This window comes from Eumetopias jubatus, unplaced genomic scaffold, assembly GCF_037043125.1.
Source record: "Eumetopias jubatus isolate StellerSeaLion01/CBP00866 unplaced genomic scaffold, mEumJub1_p1.0 scaffold_2, whole genome shotgun sequence".
Lineage (NCBI taxonomy): Eukaryota > Metazoa > Chordata > Mammalia > Carnivora > Otariidae > Eumetopias > Eumetopias jubatus.
The window spans coordinates 111479865-111497260 of record NW_028274808.1 but is presented as its reverse complement, the minus strand read 5'-3'; the positions used below and the strand labels follow the sequence as shown (position 1 = coordinate 111497260).

General features: G+C 36.9%; 1 pseudogene; it reads right to left on the bottom strand.

The window, feature by feature from the left end:
• Positions 1 to 1228: 1228 nt before the first annotated feature.
• Positions 1229 to 17396, bottom strand: part of LOC114222672 (large ribosomal subunit protein eL18 pseudogene) — a 105956-nt pseudogene continuing 89788 nt past the window's right edge.

Sequence of the window (17396 nt, the reverse complement as noted above, 5' to 3'; positions counted from 1 at the left end):
GTGGTCATTGAGAGCAATGCAAGCCCCAGCATCAAAAGTGGAAGAGTGGGTGTCCTGTTAAAGTTGTAGATAACCTGATCCTCAGTGTAACCCGGCATTCTCTTGAGGGAGCCTTTTGATGCCTGCATCACCGCTTTCTTGATGTCGTTGTATTTGACAGCTTTCTCCAGGTGAGTGAGGGACAGGAGGGTCTATGTAGGGAGAGATAGATAGGGGGCCATGCGATCAGGCTCACAAAATTCAAAACTGTGGAAGATGAAAGGAAACCAGAGATAAGGGAACCAACCAGACCGTCCTGTCTGAGGGGTCAGAGGTGGGGTCTTGTTGTAACAACTACTTGTGGCCAAGAAAATTAGCAGGCCCTAAAAAGGAAGGTGTTATCACTAGTCCTTGCTGTATGGTGATATCAATATAGATGTTAAAAGGATTTAAGTCCCCTGGTTAGCTTTCTAGAAAAGACCATCCCTAAAAGCCTCAGTGGCAACACTGTCGGGACCTCTCTCACCCCCGAGAGCTTTTTCTGTATCCTCACTTAATAAACTTCTATCACTTTACTCACTCTCCTTTGTGAGATTCATTCTTTGACTCCATGAGACAAGAACCTCACTCTTACACATCACAGGTGGCAGGTTAGAGGCTACAGCTGACACTCTGGGAGTGGAGACATGGAAAGCCATGCCAGTGAGCTTCCTTCCCATTCAGCTCAGAGATGACCTTGTCTATAGCCTTGGCAGGACCAGTGGAAGCAGGAATGATGTTCTGGGCAGCCCTTTGGCCATCATACCACAGCTTCCCAGAGGGGCCATCTAGGGTCCTCTGGTGGCAGCGATGGCATGGACTGTGAGCCTGAGTCCCTCCAGGATGCCAAAGTTGTCATGGATGACCTTGGCCAGAGGAGCCAAGCAGTTGGTGGTACAGGAGACATTGCTGATAATCTTCAGGGAGTTGTCATACTTCTCATGGTTTATGCCCATCACAAACACGGGGGCATCAGCAGAAGAGGCAGAGATGATGACCCTTTTGGCCCCACCCTTCAAGTGAGAGCCCTAGCCCTCCCCATGATGATGAAGGCCCCAGTGGACTCCACAGCATACTCAGCATCAGCATCACCCCATTTGATGCTGGCAGGATCTCGCTCCTGGAAGATAAAGATGGGCTTTCCACTGATGACAAGTTTCCTGTTTTCAGCCTTGACTGTGCTGTTGAATTTGCCATGGGTGCAATCATACTAGAACATGTAGACCATGTAGTTGAGGTCAATGAAAGGGTGATTGATGGTGACAATATCCACTTTGCCAGAGATGGTGACCTGAAACACAATACAGCCAAACCCGTTTACTCTGACCTTCACATCATGTCTTGGGATGCAGCTGGCATTGCACCAGAAGATGTAGCTGTCTGTCAAATGGGGAGGAGCAGAGAGCCAGTATATGCTTTTTAAAATCGATGGAAACCATTTGGGGCAAAGACCAGCAGTCAAATTAACATACGAAACTCAGTGTCTCCCGTGTTCCTGTTAGGCTTAGGAATGTTTATCTCATATGAGAATGTGGTTAGAATTAAGCATAATGAATGCATATTTTACATACAATGTCAGAATCCCTTAAAAATATCCTGGGCTTTGACAATAATGCAATTTATTTTATGTAAGAACCATTTTTAGTGAGACAGCCATTATACTAATCTGAAAGAACAGTGCTATAGTAGAAAATACAAATGAATTTGTAAGTAAATGTGGAGATGAAAACAATTATGACTAAAACAAACAGATCTGACTTCACAGAGAAGATGGCATTTGATCTGAGCTTTCAAAGGTGAACAGAATTCAAGTGGGAAGAAGAGAAGCAACAATTATAAGCTGAGGGGACACCATAAGAAGAAGCAAAGAGGTCTTTAAATGATGGAGATAAGGAAGAGATAGGTAGATCTGAGAGTGTTGAGTCCCGCAGATGATTCAACACAATGAGGGGAGGAGATTATGAGCATGAGCTCCCTGAAAATTTCTATACTTAAGGGGTAAGCAGAGGGAGAGGAGGCAGGAAAGGGAACAAAGAAAGACTATTATCAGAGATGTTGGAGCAAGCTAAGTTATTTTGTATCATACATTGAAAGAAGAAAGCCTATGAGGAGGGACCAGTCAATAGAGTCAAATGCTATGGAATGCAATAGCAGATGGAACAAAGAATTATCGGTTTGATTTGGCAGTTAGTACTTATATGAGCTGTTTGCCGGAATGTTAGTTTGATGGAGGCATGGGCCAGAATGCGTTAGAGTGGGGACCGAATGAGAGAACGTAAAGAAGTAAAGAGCCAGCTCAAAAAATTTTGTCTCTTCTCTATCATAAACTGAGAATGATCATTCTCTCTCATTCAACTCCCTTAATCCTTAGTTTGTATCATTTAATGATACTTTTTAAAAAGGATTTTATTTACTTATTTGAGAAAGAGAGAGAGAGAGAGCACAAGCAGGGGGAGAAGGAGAAGCAGGCTCCCCTCTGAGCAAGGATCCCCATGCAGGGTTCGATCCCAGGACTCTGGGATCATGTCCTGAGCTGAAGGCAGATGCTTAACTGACGAAGCCACCCAAGCTCCCCTTATTGATATTTTTAATGACATCGTATGGCTTGTGGGTATTTGTTTACACATTTTATCTCCCTATTGTGATTGGTACCAATTTTTATATACTTCATATCATAAAAAGAGTACTTACATAGTATGCTCAATGATGAACTTTTAACCAGTGCATCATTAGGTACGATTCCAACCATTTCATAGTTAAGTAAGAAATTTACACTGACCACTCTAATCTTTTCTTGCTCTACTGAACTACAGTGTTGATTGTCTATAGGCACACCTCGGAGATGTTTACACAGTACTATAGTTTATTAAGTGTGCAATACCATCGTCTAAAAAACAATGTACATCCCTTAATTAAAATACTTTATTGATAAAAAAGTGCTAACCATCACCTGAGCTTTCAGTGAATCCTAATCTTTTTCTGGTGGAGGGTCTTGCCTAGATGTTGATGGCTGCTGATTGATTACGGTGGGGCTTGCTGAAGGTCAGGGAGGCTGTGGCAATTTCTTAAAATAAGCTGACAATGAAGTTTGCCACATTGATGGACTCTTCCTTTCATGAGTGTTTTCTCTGAAGCATGTGAAGGTATTTGATAGCATTTTACCCATAGTAAAACTTTTTCATAATTGGAGTCAATCCTCTTAAACCCTGCAACTGCTTTATCAACTAAGTTTACATAATATTCTAAGTCCTTTGTTGTCATTGCAACAATTTTCATAGCGTTTCCACCAGGAGTAGTTTCCATCTCAAGAAACCATGTTCTTTGCTCATCCATAAGAATCAACTCCTCATCCACTCAAGTTTGATCCTGAGATTGCACCAATTCAGTCACATCTTCAGGCTTCACATTTAATTCTAGTTCTCTTGCTATTTCCACCCCATGTGTGGTTAACTTCCTCAACTGAAATCTTAAGCCCCTCACAGTCATCCATGAGGGTTGGAATCAACTTCTTCCAAACTCCTGTTTCTGTTGATACTTTCATCATTCCCCCTCAATCACAAATGTTCTTACTGGCATCTAGAATGGTAAATTCTTTCCAGAGAGTTTTCAATTTATTTGCCTAGATCCATCAGAGGATTCACTATCTATGGCAGCTATAGCCTTATGAAATGTATTTTTTAAATCATAAGCCTCGAAAGTCTTGATCCATGGGCTGTAGAATGGATGTTGTCTTAGCAGGCATGAAAACAACATCAATCTCATTGTCCATCTCCATCAGAGCTCTTGGCTGACCAGGAGCATTGTCAATGAGCAGTAACATTTTGAAAGGAATATTTCTTTCTGAGCAGTGGTTCTCAACAATGAGCTTAAAACATTCAGTAAACCATGTTGTAAACAGATGTGCTGTCATACAGGCTTCCTTCTTCCATTTATAGAGTACAAGCAGAATAGATTTAGCATAGTTCTTAAGGGTCTTAGGATTTTTGGAATGTTAAATGAGCAATGGCTTCAATTTAAGATCACCCAGATGCATCAGCCTCTAATGAGAGAGTCAGCCTGTCCTCTGAAGCTTTGGAAGCCAGGCACCGACTTCTCCTCTCTAGCTATGAAAGACCTAGATGGCATCTTTTTCCAAAAAAATAGAAGACTGTTTTATCTATATTGAAAATCTGTTGTTCAATGAAACCAACTCCATTGATGATCTTAGTCAGATCTTCTAGATAACTTGCTGCAGCTTCTACATCAGCATTTGCTGCTTCACCTTGCACTTGTAGGTTATGGAGATGACTTCTTGTCTTCAAACGCATGAACCAACCTCTACTAGCTTCAAATTTTTCATCTGTAGCTTCCTCACCTTTCTCAGCCTTCACAGAATTGAAGAAAGCTAGGGCCTTGCTCTGGATTAGGCTTTGGCTTAAGAAAATGTTGTAACTGGTATGATCTATCCAGACCACTGAAACTTTGTCCATATCAGTGATAAGGTTGTTTTGCTTTCTTATCATTTGTACATTTACTAGAGTAGCATTTTTAATTTCCTTCAAGAACTTTTACTTTGCATTCACAACTTGGCTAATGATTTGGTGTGAAAGACCTAGCTTTCTGCCTAGCTCAGCTTTTGACATGCCTTCCTCACTAACCTTAATCATTTCTAGCCTTTGATTGGAAGTGAGAGATGTGTGACTTTTCCTTTCATTTGAACATTTAGAGGTGATTGTAGGGTTATTAATTGGCCTAACTTCAATATTATTGTGTCTCAGGGATTAGAGAGGCCTGAGGAGAGGGAGAGAGACAGAGGGACAGCAGATTGGTGGAGCAGTCACAACACATACCACATTTATCAATTAAGCTTGTTATCCTATATGGATGTGGTTTGTGGTCCCCATGAACAATTATAATAGTAATATTAAAAATTACTGATCACAGATCACCATAACAAATGTAATAATAATGAAAAAAGTTTGAAATATTGCTGGAATTATCAAAATGTCACACCAAGACATGAAGCGAGAAAATGCTGTTGGAAAAACGGTGCCAATATTTGCTTAACACAGAGTTACCCAAACCTTCAGTCTGTAAAAAACACAATATCTGCAAAATACAATAAAGTACAATAAGACAAGAAAGGCCTATATATTCATCATCCTTTTTAAATACTTCTTTTTTTTTTCTTTTTTAGTTTGAAGAGTCTTAAAGAACTGTGTGGATATTACTTTTTTTTTAAAATTTATTACCCATTGAGTCCGGTAGATCCTCAAGACATTGACTGTTCTACTCAGGTCAAGGCCCCCTTCCCAGCATCCTCAGCTTACCTCTCCAAAACCAATGATACTAACAAAACCAAACCAAGCTAAGCCAAATCAAACCAAATTAAGTCATATTATATGCAAATGAAATCAAACTAAACTCATACATAACAAATCTTATAGCCCTGAATTCCTGTGCTTACATTGATGAACTGTTTATGGACATTATTCCTATTCCCATATCTCTGAATGTATGAACTTGTTTTTTTTTTTTGAAAAAACTATTTTTATTTCTAGGTTTTTTTTTTAATTTTATTATGTTATGTTAGTCACCATACAAAATACATCATTAGTTTTTGATGTGGTGATCCAGGATCCATTGTTTGCGTATAACACCCAGTGCTCCATGCAGTACGTGCCCTCCTTAATACCCATCACTGGGCTAACCAATCCCCCCTCCCCTCTAAAACCCTATTTGTTTCTCAGAGTCCATAGTCTCTCATGGTTCGTCTCTCCCTCTGATTCCCCCCCCCATTTTTCCCTTCCTTCTCCTAATGTCCTCCGTGCTATTCCTATGTTCCATAAATAAGTGAAACCATATGATAATTGAGTTTCTCTGCTTGACTATTTCACTTAGCATAATCTCCTCCAGTCCCATCCATGTTGATGCAAAAGTTGGGTATTCATCCTTTCTGATGGCTGAGTAATATTCCATTCTATATATGGACCACATCTTCTTTTATCCATTCATCTGTTGAAGGGCATCTTGGCTCTTTCCACAGTTTGGCTATTGCAGACATTGCTGCTATGAATATTGGGGTGCATATGGCCCTTCTTTTCACTACATCCGTGTCTTTGGGGTAAATACCCAGGAGTTCATCAAGATAAAAAGTGTCTGCACAGCAAAGGAAACAGTCAACAAAACAAAGAGGCAACCCACAGAATGGGAGAAGATGTTTGCAAATGACACTACAGATAAAGAGCTGGTATCCAAGATTTATAAAGAACTTCTCAAACTCAACACCCAAAAAATAAATAATCAAGTCAAAAAATGGGCAGAAGATATGAAAAGACACTTCTCTGAAGAAGACATACAAATGGGTAACAGACACATCAATGTATGAACTTTTGAACACTAATTTGAAAATTTTCTTTGGGAATGATTTTCTGTATTTTTGGAAACAGCCCTGGGTGTTTACCCAGAGCAACTCAAGGGAGGCTACTTAGAGTGGTTACCTAGGAACCTGGTGAATATATCAATAGAGATTTCTAGAGACTAACTCTAAACATCTATTTTAAACAGTCTTAGCAATTTAATGGTAGAGAAAATTCTGAAGGAGTTATTTCCCTAGTAAAACTTCTGAGACATTTTTAGAATACAAGACAAATACCCCCAATCCCTGGTGGGGTTGTTTGTTTGTTTGTTTTTAGTTTTTTTTTTAATTAAAAAAATGGAAATAAAAAAGGTAGAATAGATTGATTAGGTAAAAGTTAAAACTGGACATTTAGGGCATCTCAACTGGCACCAAATCAATTATATCATTTTTTTTTTTAACCTTCACTTAAAAACCATCTGGGCCTGTCATAATAGACTCAGCCTCTAGGCACAGTCAAGAAGGAGTTGTCCAGATTGTCAAGAACACATGCCTTATACCACTTGTACAACACTTGTATGAAGAAGGCAACTTCTACAACAATGGGTAAAATTATGTAGTGTTCAGGAAGTCTGTAAGTATGAATAGCTCTAGGATAATGTAAATGTTTATAAAGCACAGTTAGCAGTCAGAGATTTCACACCTTCTTCCACCAAACACCTAATTTGTTTTTTTCTTAAAAAAATTTTTATATTACATTTTTAATGTCAGAACATTTGCAGGGACTAGAATAAATTTTGCTCTTTTTTTTCAGATTTTAATAATCTTACCTATGTTTCTAGTTTCTTCTCTTTCATCCATCACAGATCTTTAAAAATGCAAAATCATTAGAGATCTTTTCTTTCTTTATTATGTAAGGGAGATGGAGGGCTATGGAGAAAATCCGCAATGATTTTAGATTATAGAAATTGTATTTTGGTTATTAGTAATTACAGTCTTGTAGCTCAATTTAATTCATGTATTTTGAGTGCTCTCATAGTTTCATTCATTCGACTGATCACTATAAATGTGTCAACTAAGCATGAAGACTATAGCTTCAGACTTCATAAAATTTACCAGCTAATCTGATGTGATAGATGAATGAGCATCCATTCATCCTAATTTAAAGGAAAGTTCTCAAAAATGGAAAAGATTCTAGGGGAAAAATAGGACTTTAATTTCAAAGGTTTTTTTTTTCCCTCTCTTTTGTCATTCAAATATGGACTCAAATGTTTGCACTCATTCATAAGATCTGTAATCATCTAAGAATGTTCATTAATCTTTATGATGTTAATTCTGTGTCATCTTTTGTTCTCTAGCATATTGTACCTCTACTCAAATATTTTTCAAAATTCTCAGTGACTTTTGCCCACAATGCATTTTTAAGGCGTAATTATTTTCCTGACTCATTCTAGATCCTTTGAGGAAATGAGCAGAGGGATATCCTATGTGTTAAGGCAATTCTTCAAGGAATTAATTATAAAATGGCCTGTTTTGAAGATGCCCTGAGTTATGTGTTAGGACAATTTTATTTTGTTCTCATCTTATGAGAGAGATCTTACAAAACCAAAATAGTTCATTTGAGAGGAAGATAATTGCAAAGGTGGATCTTTGACCTAGCTACTCACACATACTTGTTATTATTACTCGAGATAGTATAGATGGTCATTTTAATGTGCATTTACCAGTCATCAACACACTTTACAGAGGATAAAGCTTAAGAAGTTAGAGCAGATGACTTCCAAATGCCATTGCAGTTTTGCCATGTGATGACATATGATTGTTACTACGTAGGTAAGCAAGCTTAAAAGCACACTGAACAAATAACTAAAGCCATCACAAGCCCAAATCTGAAAAAGAACCAGAAATGATTTTGAGTTCCTTCACATTTAGAATTAGATGATGTATTTACCTCTTTTTATATAGTATTTTAAGTGTTATTTATTCACTTATAGAAAATACCATAAACAGCTGGTCCATATTTTGCTTTTGGGTGATTTCCTTCAGTAACTGTGGAGAAGAGTTCGTATGAAATTAGAGTCCTTCTTTGTTCTATGGAAAATCATGTAGTCGATGATTATGATGCTCCAAACTTGGATCGACAAACATGTAATCGTGGACTTTGGAGAGATGTTGCTGTAAAAGCCAGCTCACTTCTTTTCTTCTTCTCGTTGCAAAAGCTTGTTTGTAATTCGTTTGTTTTCTGCAGTGCTTCTTCAGTTCCATTAAAATAATCAATGACTTTCTTACTTTTTCTTTCTTTCTCTCTTTCTTTCTTTCTCTCTCTCTCTCTTTCTTTCTTTCTTTCTTTCTTTCTTTCTTTCTTTCTTTCTTTCTTTCTTTCTTCTTCTTCTTTCTTCCTTTCTTCTTTTTTCTCTTTCTTTCTTTCTTTCTTTTTCTTTCTTTCTTCTTTCTTCTTTCTTTCTTCTGAAGCTAATTAATGTTGTGATCATTAAACCATTAAAATGAAGGCAAGCATAATTAAAAATTTCTCCATTTAAAATGTTTGGTTATACATAAGTGACAGAAGAGTATAAAACATATATTAAAGAGCAAGAATAAAATATTTAGCAATATGAACTTTCATCTTAAACTAGTGATAGATGGAACACTTGGCACCCTTCAGAAGTCCTGCAGGCTTTTTTGACCACGGGGAGTTTGGGCTTCTCAGCCTGGCTAAGAAACATAGAGCACGGCCTGCTGAAGATTGGAAAAAGAGCTTGAGGTCAGAGGTCGACACAGTGAGGGAGTTTGCTCTTTAAGAGGTTATCTGTGGATCTGCAAAGCCAAAGTATAATTGGGTTTTGTGATGTGATTTTAGTGTGTAATTGTATATGATCTTAGATAGTTTGAAAGACAAGCTTGGAAGATTTTTCTAGCCTGTTTGTGATAGCAATTTTAGGGATCGTGTGCAATCTTGGATGGACAATTCAGAATGATCAAAAATAGCCATCAGAAGTGATACAGCAAGTACTTGATTCATTTTAATTATAATCAGCCCATTGATTTTAATGTAATGTTTTCTTTCTTTTTAGGAAATTGCGTTGGCTATGAAAATAAAGATATTTAGTTTTCATGATGCGTAGCAGCATAGCCAATTTTATATCATCATCATAGTTCTCAGTATTTCAGAGTTTGAACTTTACCAAGGATTACTGAATCATGACAAGGAAAGAAAAAAGTTAGAGTGCTGCACTTGAATATCTAGGATTCTTTTTTGCCACTAAATTTGTCAAGTTTCTGATTCCTGAATATTCTAAACATGAGAAATAAACATTTCCTTATTGTTTTAGGTGTTTAGGGCTGCCTTGATTAAGCTGTCCCTGCTGTCAGTTATGTTCTTATAAGCCTGGTTGGATCTATTTCATGTTAGGAAAAAGCTCAGATAAAGCCAGGAAAGCTTAATGTTTATCCAATGTGAAAATAATTACTCAAAAGTGTTATTCTTAATCCAGATAATTAGAGTGAGGAAGGCAAGATCAGTGTCATTGTGAATTATGCCCCGGCAATTGACTCTTGGTCCTTGTAAGTTTCAGGTGAAGATGTGAATGGATAAAGGTTAGATTAAACATAATCCAAAGTAGCTGCAACCTTAATCTGTTATGATACAAGGATGATCACTTAAAAAGAGCTGGATTGTGGGATTGTTTCTGGTTGGATAAGATGCCGCTCGACTGGGACTAGTCTGAAAACACGCTTAGCACCATGTCACTGCGGCTGGGAGCTCTTGTGCACGACTGCAGCCTGCCACAACTGACAGGCGCTCCTGGGCTCACGCTGCACGTTGGCAGAATCACCCTTTCACAGTATCTGGGCTTCACAATAATATGCCTTCCAATGGTCTGCGTGGCACAAATATTTCCTGTGACCTTTGTGGCATCTCTTCTTGGTTGTCATAAGCATGGACTGGAAAGCTGCTAAAACTCCACTATAAAGTATGCAGCCATTTATTAACTTACACAGTTAGAAGGCATATTTTAATTGTCCTTATTTTTGCTCTGTTTCAACATAAAAAGTCTATTGTAAGTATGACTCTTTTAAGGTAATTCGCAATATTTGTAGAACTAGTTATCTATCAAGTATTTTGAAAATAAAGCTAGGCTTTTCTAAATATTTCTGGGGAGTTAATTTGTTTTTTTTTTTTTTTTGGAGTACTGGCAATGAGATCCAAGAGCCTTTAAAAGGCATGATGCAAAATCCAGCCTTTTTTTTAATTGCAAGGGAAAAAAAGTATTTGGACTTTCATCTATTTTTCTCAATAAATCTCAGAAATTTAATACAATCAATTTCTGAGTGGCTAAGTTGGTTTGCTTTCATACAGAAAATGGAATAAAAAGTATTATTATGTGAAATCTTATTGCCAAATTGAAATGCATTCTATTTTATGACAAATGAATTTTAAATAGTGTTTGAACATTTAATGATTTATAATAGTTGTTTATTCCTCTCCCCAATAAAATTGTGTTGTGCCACATTTATTGTTGCTAAATAGTTAAGAAAATAACTAATGCAATGTAAAAGATAATAATGTGAATTTTGGGGGCACCTGGGTGACTTGGTCAGTTAAGCACCTGCCTTCGGCTCAGGTCATGATCTCCAGGTCCTGGGATGGAGCCCCGCATCGGGCTCCCTGCTCAGTGGGGAATCCGCTTCTCCCTCTCTTTCTGTCCCTCCTCCGTGCTTGTACTCGCTCTCTCTCTCTCAAATAAATAAATAAAATCCTTAAAAAAATAATGTGAATTTTAAAAATACATTTAGCTTGACGTGGAATAAAGTTCTAAATGATTAGTTTGAATATTTTAGTAAGGTATTAAAGTATTATATTTTAATAAATATCACTCTGATATATCAATATATTTAACCTTCATTAAAATCCAAGTTCTCTTCATCTGATACATGTTGTCCTTTGATAAATATATAACATTGTGTGCCATGAATGTACCAGACGTGTTTTCTAGTTACATTAATGACTTTCATATGTGTGAACTTTGCTTTTCAAAATTTGTTTTTCAAAGGCAATAAATATTTGTTGGGCATTTACTACCCACATTAAGGCATTTGTTCCATATTTTTACAAATTATTTAATAATTTCTGAAATTATTTCACAAATTGATACATTTATGCAACTGATGTTTTACCAAGGGCCTCTTACGTGCCAAACAGTGGTTAGGGATGGTGACTACAGCACTGAACAAAACTGAGTCTCTGTCCTCATGAGGCTTACAGCTTTGTGAGCAAAGAGAGGAAGTAATATAAAAAGTAAATACATAATATGGAAAAAAGTGGTAAATGCAATGAAGAAAAAATGTATGGTTAGGGGTTTGAGAATGGGGCATGGCAGATCACTATTTACATGGAAATATTAGGGATGGCTTCATGGAGAAGGACTTGTGAAAAGACCTAAAGAGTATGAGAGACTAGGTCAAGTGGTGCTCTTGGCTAAGAAGGCACTGGCTTCCAGATAATTACTCTTTTTTGGTAAATAGAACAAGTTACCAGGCAGATTTTCATCAGGCATTCAAACATAGTTATCATTTCAGAATTTACTGATAAGTTTTGCCAGAGTACCAGATTCTTTTCTATATTTTAAAAAATTATTCAGATTGAACAATCTTCAATAGCTTGTGGTTCTAAAATATTTGTAAACATATTTTGTGCTTGATTTTGGGAAAACAGTGTGTCTTTATCTTCCAGATGACGATGAAAAACATATAGCTATCAGCCATCAAGAAAATGCACTTGTATTCTTGTATGAAAGAATAACAGCAAGAAAGAAGAATGTCTCTTGGTGCTTAGTCAATTGTGTGTGAGCGCTACAGGCCCCAGGAATTCTGTTGTCATTGTGTGTTCTACCTTCTATAGATATAAGTCTTACACCAGACTTTGCCTTGTGAATGAGATGACTTAACAGGCATATTGACCAGGAGATGTAGATATTTTGCTCACCTGACTTGTTGACACTAGAACTCTTATTTTTTCCTAATTTTCAAAACACTATTTCATTGCCTATATCCCGAAGAGAATTTGCCCTTTACTTTTTGTGTTATTTGTTTATTTTTTAATGTAAACATATTTTCCAGATAATCACTGCAGAAAAGAATCTGCTGAGGAAGAAAAGAGAATAGACATGAAATTACTAAGTTCCTTGACAAAAAGAGGAAGGTAAGGGATAAACTGAAAGAAGAATACTTACAGAAAGAGGAGATGGATGTCACTAAAAACATTTATCTCTTTACAGCTTTAGAACGAGGGCTTCTAGGACAAAATCCAGCCAACGGACTTCCTCATAGAAAAGAGAGAATAAGGCATAGTTGCAAAGTTCAGGTTGGATGAGAACGCAGAGGTCCAGAAGGGAAGAGGCAGCCTTTGGCCAGGTTCATACACAGCATCTCAGCAGAGCCAGAAGTACTCCCAGTCTAGTGCATCAGAGCAGCAAATGGCTTCTAACTGGCACAGACAGTCCCGAACTTATGAACAGACAATGTTTAAATGGTCAGTAAGCTTCTATTTTCTCATAAGAAAACAAAAGTTATAATGAATAGTTAGAGTCATAATAGAGCTGAACCATAATAGCCCTGAGCCCCAAATTCTGAGGTCTCTGTACCATAATCATTCTTGAGCCTCAGTTGCCATAAGCCCAGAGTCCTGTTGAATGCTACATGGTTTTCCCTGCTTCTACGCCTTCACTTTTTAACCCAGAATCCTGAGGCTCTTTAAGAAAGGAGACTGTACCGAGATGATGGCTGCTGGAAAGATACCAAAGCAGGGCCAGCTGGGAGACCAGGTGACAGCCTCTGGGGTAGTTCTTTGGAGGTGGGAGTAGGGTGGTGGGTGGGAAGTCTGGGCTCTAGAATCGCCAGCAGCAGCTCTCGCAGATGTCGACTAGTGAGAATGGGATCACATGGGTGGAATGAAAACAATACTGTCATGTATTGGATGGCAACCAATCAAACATACTTGGGGGTAGAAATGGCCCTGACACTTGTATTGGCACTAAAGTCCCTTTCCTTGTCCCTTGGGATGGGATGAAAGAGTTATCAGTCCATGGGAGTAAATTAAAATGCAAAATTGTGATTTTTAATAATTCATTTAGCAATAATTACTTGTCTTCATGAAAGAGTTAAATCCTCCCTCACTTGCAGAAGGAGAGAAGATTGTCATTGAACCTCGTAAGTACAGGCAATAGACATTTAGATAAAACAACCACCAGGGTTGAACATAAACACAGAAAGTTTGGCTTTAGTAGAAGCCACGTAACTTAGCAGGACCTTTCACAAAGACAAAGGGAAGATACCACATGATCACCTCAATTGAGTCAATATGTAAACAAATAAAAATTATTAATACATTAGAAATAGAAAGCAAAGCAACTTAATGAATATAAAAATATCATCAATTGTATTTTGTCAGTTCTAAAGTGCATTTTACAATTGTTTGTATTTCAGGTGTGACTAAATAAATTCAGTTTACTTGAAGGTGATCTACTTTGCTCAGTCCTTTAAGAAACAAAAGATGAAAGTATTCATTATTACTCTTAATCATTTAAATTCTGAAGTTTCTTGACAAAAAATAACACAAGAACAGATGTAAAAGCTGTGACTATCAGGAAGAATAAAAATCCATCATTATTAAGAGAGTACATAATTGTATTTCTAGAAAAATCCAAGAGGGTCAGCTGATAAACTATTGGAACTAGTAAGGACATTCATTAAGTGGCAGGATATAAGATAAATATGTAATATTAATAACCAATTGCAGCTTTATTGCTTGCTTTCTAAGCAAAGAAATGATGCTACTCTTGAAATATAAAAAGATAGTTTTGACCATAGTTTTAAACACTGTTTATGTTAAAACACCCAAAGCATAATAAAAGGACAAAAGTTAACCTGAAAAAAACATTAGCAATATACATGACAGACTGAGAAATAGAATTCTTAAATACAAAGAACTCTTACAAATTGAAGGTAATGGCCTGCATTGGAAAATGGCAAAAATATAAAGAGATAAATCACGAAAACACAACCAACACTAATTCATGAAAAAGAAAAATCTCCCTCTCATTGATATTAAAATTAAAATAACTATAAAGTACCACTTCTCTTCTGTGTTAATTATCTATTCCTGTGCAATTAATTATCCCCAAATTTAGTGGCTTGAACAAACATTTATTTTATTTTTTTAAGATTTTATTTATTTATTTGTCAGAGAGAGAGAGGCAGATAGAGGGAGAAGCAGGCTCCCCACTGAGCAAGGAGCCCCATGCTGGACTCCGTCCCAGGACCTTGAGATCATGACCCCAGCCAAAGGCAGATGCTTAACCGACTGAGCCACCTAGGCATCCCAACAAATATTTATTACCTTATGTTTTCTGTGGGTGAAGAATCCAGGGGTGGCAGTACCTTTATCTCAGAATCTCTTACAAAGTTGCCTTGGAGGTGTTAGTTGGAGGGACAGGAGTCATTTCATGATTCAGCTAGGAGACTATCTGATCTTAATATCACTCACGCGACTGTTGGCAGACCTCTGGTTCTCGCTGGCTATTGGCCAGAGATATTAGTTCCTTTGCCTTACACGTCTTTTCATAGGACTACTCACAACTGGCAGCTTTCAGCAGAACAAGGAACATGAGAGAGGCAGAAGAAGGGGGTTCAGAGTGGGGAGGAGGAGGGAGGATGTGGGAGCCCAAGACGAAGCTATCTTCTTTTTATAACCTAATTTTGGAAGTGATATCCCATTGCTTCTTCAATATGCTTTTGAATAGAACTAAATCAGGAATCCAGCCCAACTCAAGGGGAGGGAATCACACAAAGGTATGAATACCCAAGGGCAGGGATCACGGGGGCTATTTTAGAGTCTGAGCATTCACACCTCCCATTAAACAGCAAAGATGAAAAATAAACACTTAAAAAAAAATCAACTCGTAAAAATCTGGTGTTGAAAAGGGTGAGGAGAAATATAGCCTGGTAAGAATAATACATTGATGTAAACTTTTGGGATAATTTTTATCTAAAAAGCAATAACATGTTCATACTCTTGGACCCATAATTATATTTGTAGAAATTTATCATAAAGACAAAAGAAGAGACACACACAAAGACTTGTATAAAGGAATGTACATCAGAACCTCATTTATAATAACAAAGTAGTAAACTAACTTTTACAAAGAAAGGAAAGATGAAATGATTTATAGTGAAATCTGGATAGTAGAATATTTTAGTCACTTTATTATGTTTCCAAAGTATATTTCACATTAGAAAAGGCATTAACATTAGAAAGCCTTAAAATGTTTAAACAAAAAGTGCAAACTACTGTGTAGTATGATTTTGATTATACTGAAATATTGCTTTTAAATATATATATACGTATATATTAAATATATACATATATATATATACTATATATATATAGAGAGAGAGAGAGCGAGAAAGGAACAGAGAAAGAGATACAGAGATATAAATACAATTATTACCATTATATATCTTTGGTAAGAAGATTAGAAGACTTAGGAGTGAAACTTTTAAAGACAGTTTTGGTTTATAAAAATGTCTATGTGTACAAAAAAGGAACTTTCCCAACATTTTCTTTTGCTCCTTAATTTTCTCCTGCCAATGCAAAGTAGAGGGTTATGATTTAATGTAAAGACATGATTAGCTGTGTTGGCAACAGTATGTCCAGTCATTTTAATTGGTGGTATGCCACATGATGGACAGAACCAAAACTATGGTGTACCACAGAACTGGGAGCAGTTTCCATACCTCAAGGCCCAGTATTGGTCTTGGCTAAAATACTATGTGATGATAACAAATGCTATACTTTAAAAGTAATTTCATGTTGGCATACATTTAACATCATCTGATGCTTTTTAGCTAAAGTCACTGTTTTACTTATGCTTCTTTTACAGAATCTCGTATAAATCTGCTTTCAAAAAGTTAAATCTCACCACCATCCACAGTTAGTATTTTTCCAAACCACCATAATGTGTTTGAAATTAGAGTAGGTAAGCATTTGAAACAAAGAGATCAATCAGGAACATGCTTATTTTTTACTTTCATGGTTTTAGATGTCCACTTAGAGATTTCACTCACCTATAATTAAATCCAGCCCATTACATAATCCTGTGAAAATAATTTCTTTAACATCAGCCTTTCCTGCTAGACTGTGAGAAACATGAGGGCAGGGATGTTATTGGTCCTACTCATCTATTTCCAATACCTCCTTTTGGAAACCTGGAGCTTAGCAGAGACATAGTATTTCTTTATTAACTGAATGAATGAATGAACAAAGGAATAATAAAGCTCTAGGTACTTGAGTTTGTTTGTAGTAACATGTCTAGGACATTTTACTTTGTTTCTGTCTTGTTTCTATCATCACCAACACAGGAAATTTTAGAATCCATAATGATGGTCTTCTTGTTTTGATAACACTCCTTTTCCCAAAGTCTCCACTTTTGCACACCCTTACCCCCAACAAAATACCAAGAAAGAAAGATAATTGTCTAAATAACAAACTAAAGAATAACAAATTCTGGGGGGAGACTTGTTGGTGTTATTTAATCAAGTAACACAAAATAATGGGTATATCTGCCTTTTTCAGTAATTTTGTTAAATGGGTTGGTTTTTTGGTCATTATGTTTCTTTTTTTTTTTATTATTATGTTATGTTAATCACCATACATTACATCATTAGTTTTTGGTGTAGCGATCCATGATTCATTGTTTGCGTATAACACCCAGTGCTCCACGCAATACGTGCCCTCTTTAATACCCATCACCAGGCTGACCCATCCCCCCACCACCCTCCCCTCTAGGACTGTCAACTTGTTTTTCAGAGTCCAAGGTCATTATGTTTCTATGTACAGTAATTTCCCATGGAGTTCAATCTGTGTGTGCGTGTGTGGGGGGGGCATTTGAGTGTGGCAGACAGAATAGTGACTCCCAAGAGTGTCCATATCCTAATTCCTTGAACTTGTGAATATGTTACCTCATATGGCAAAGAAGACTTG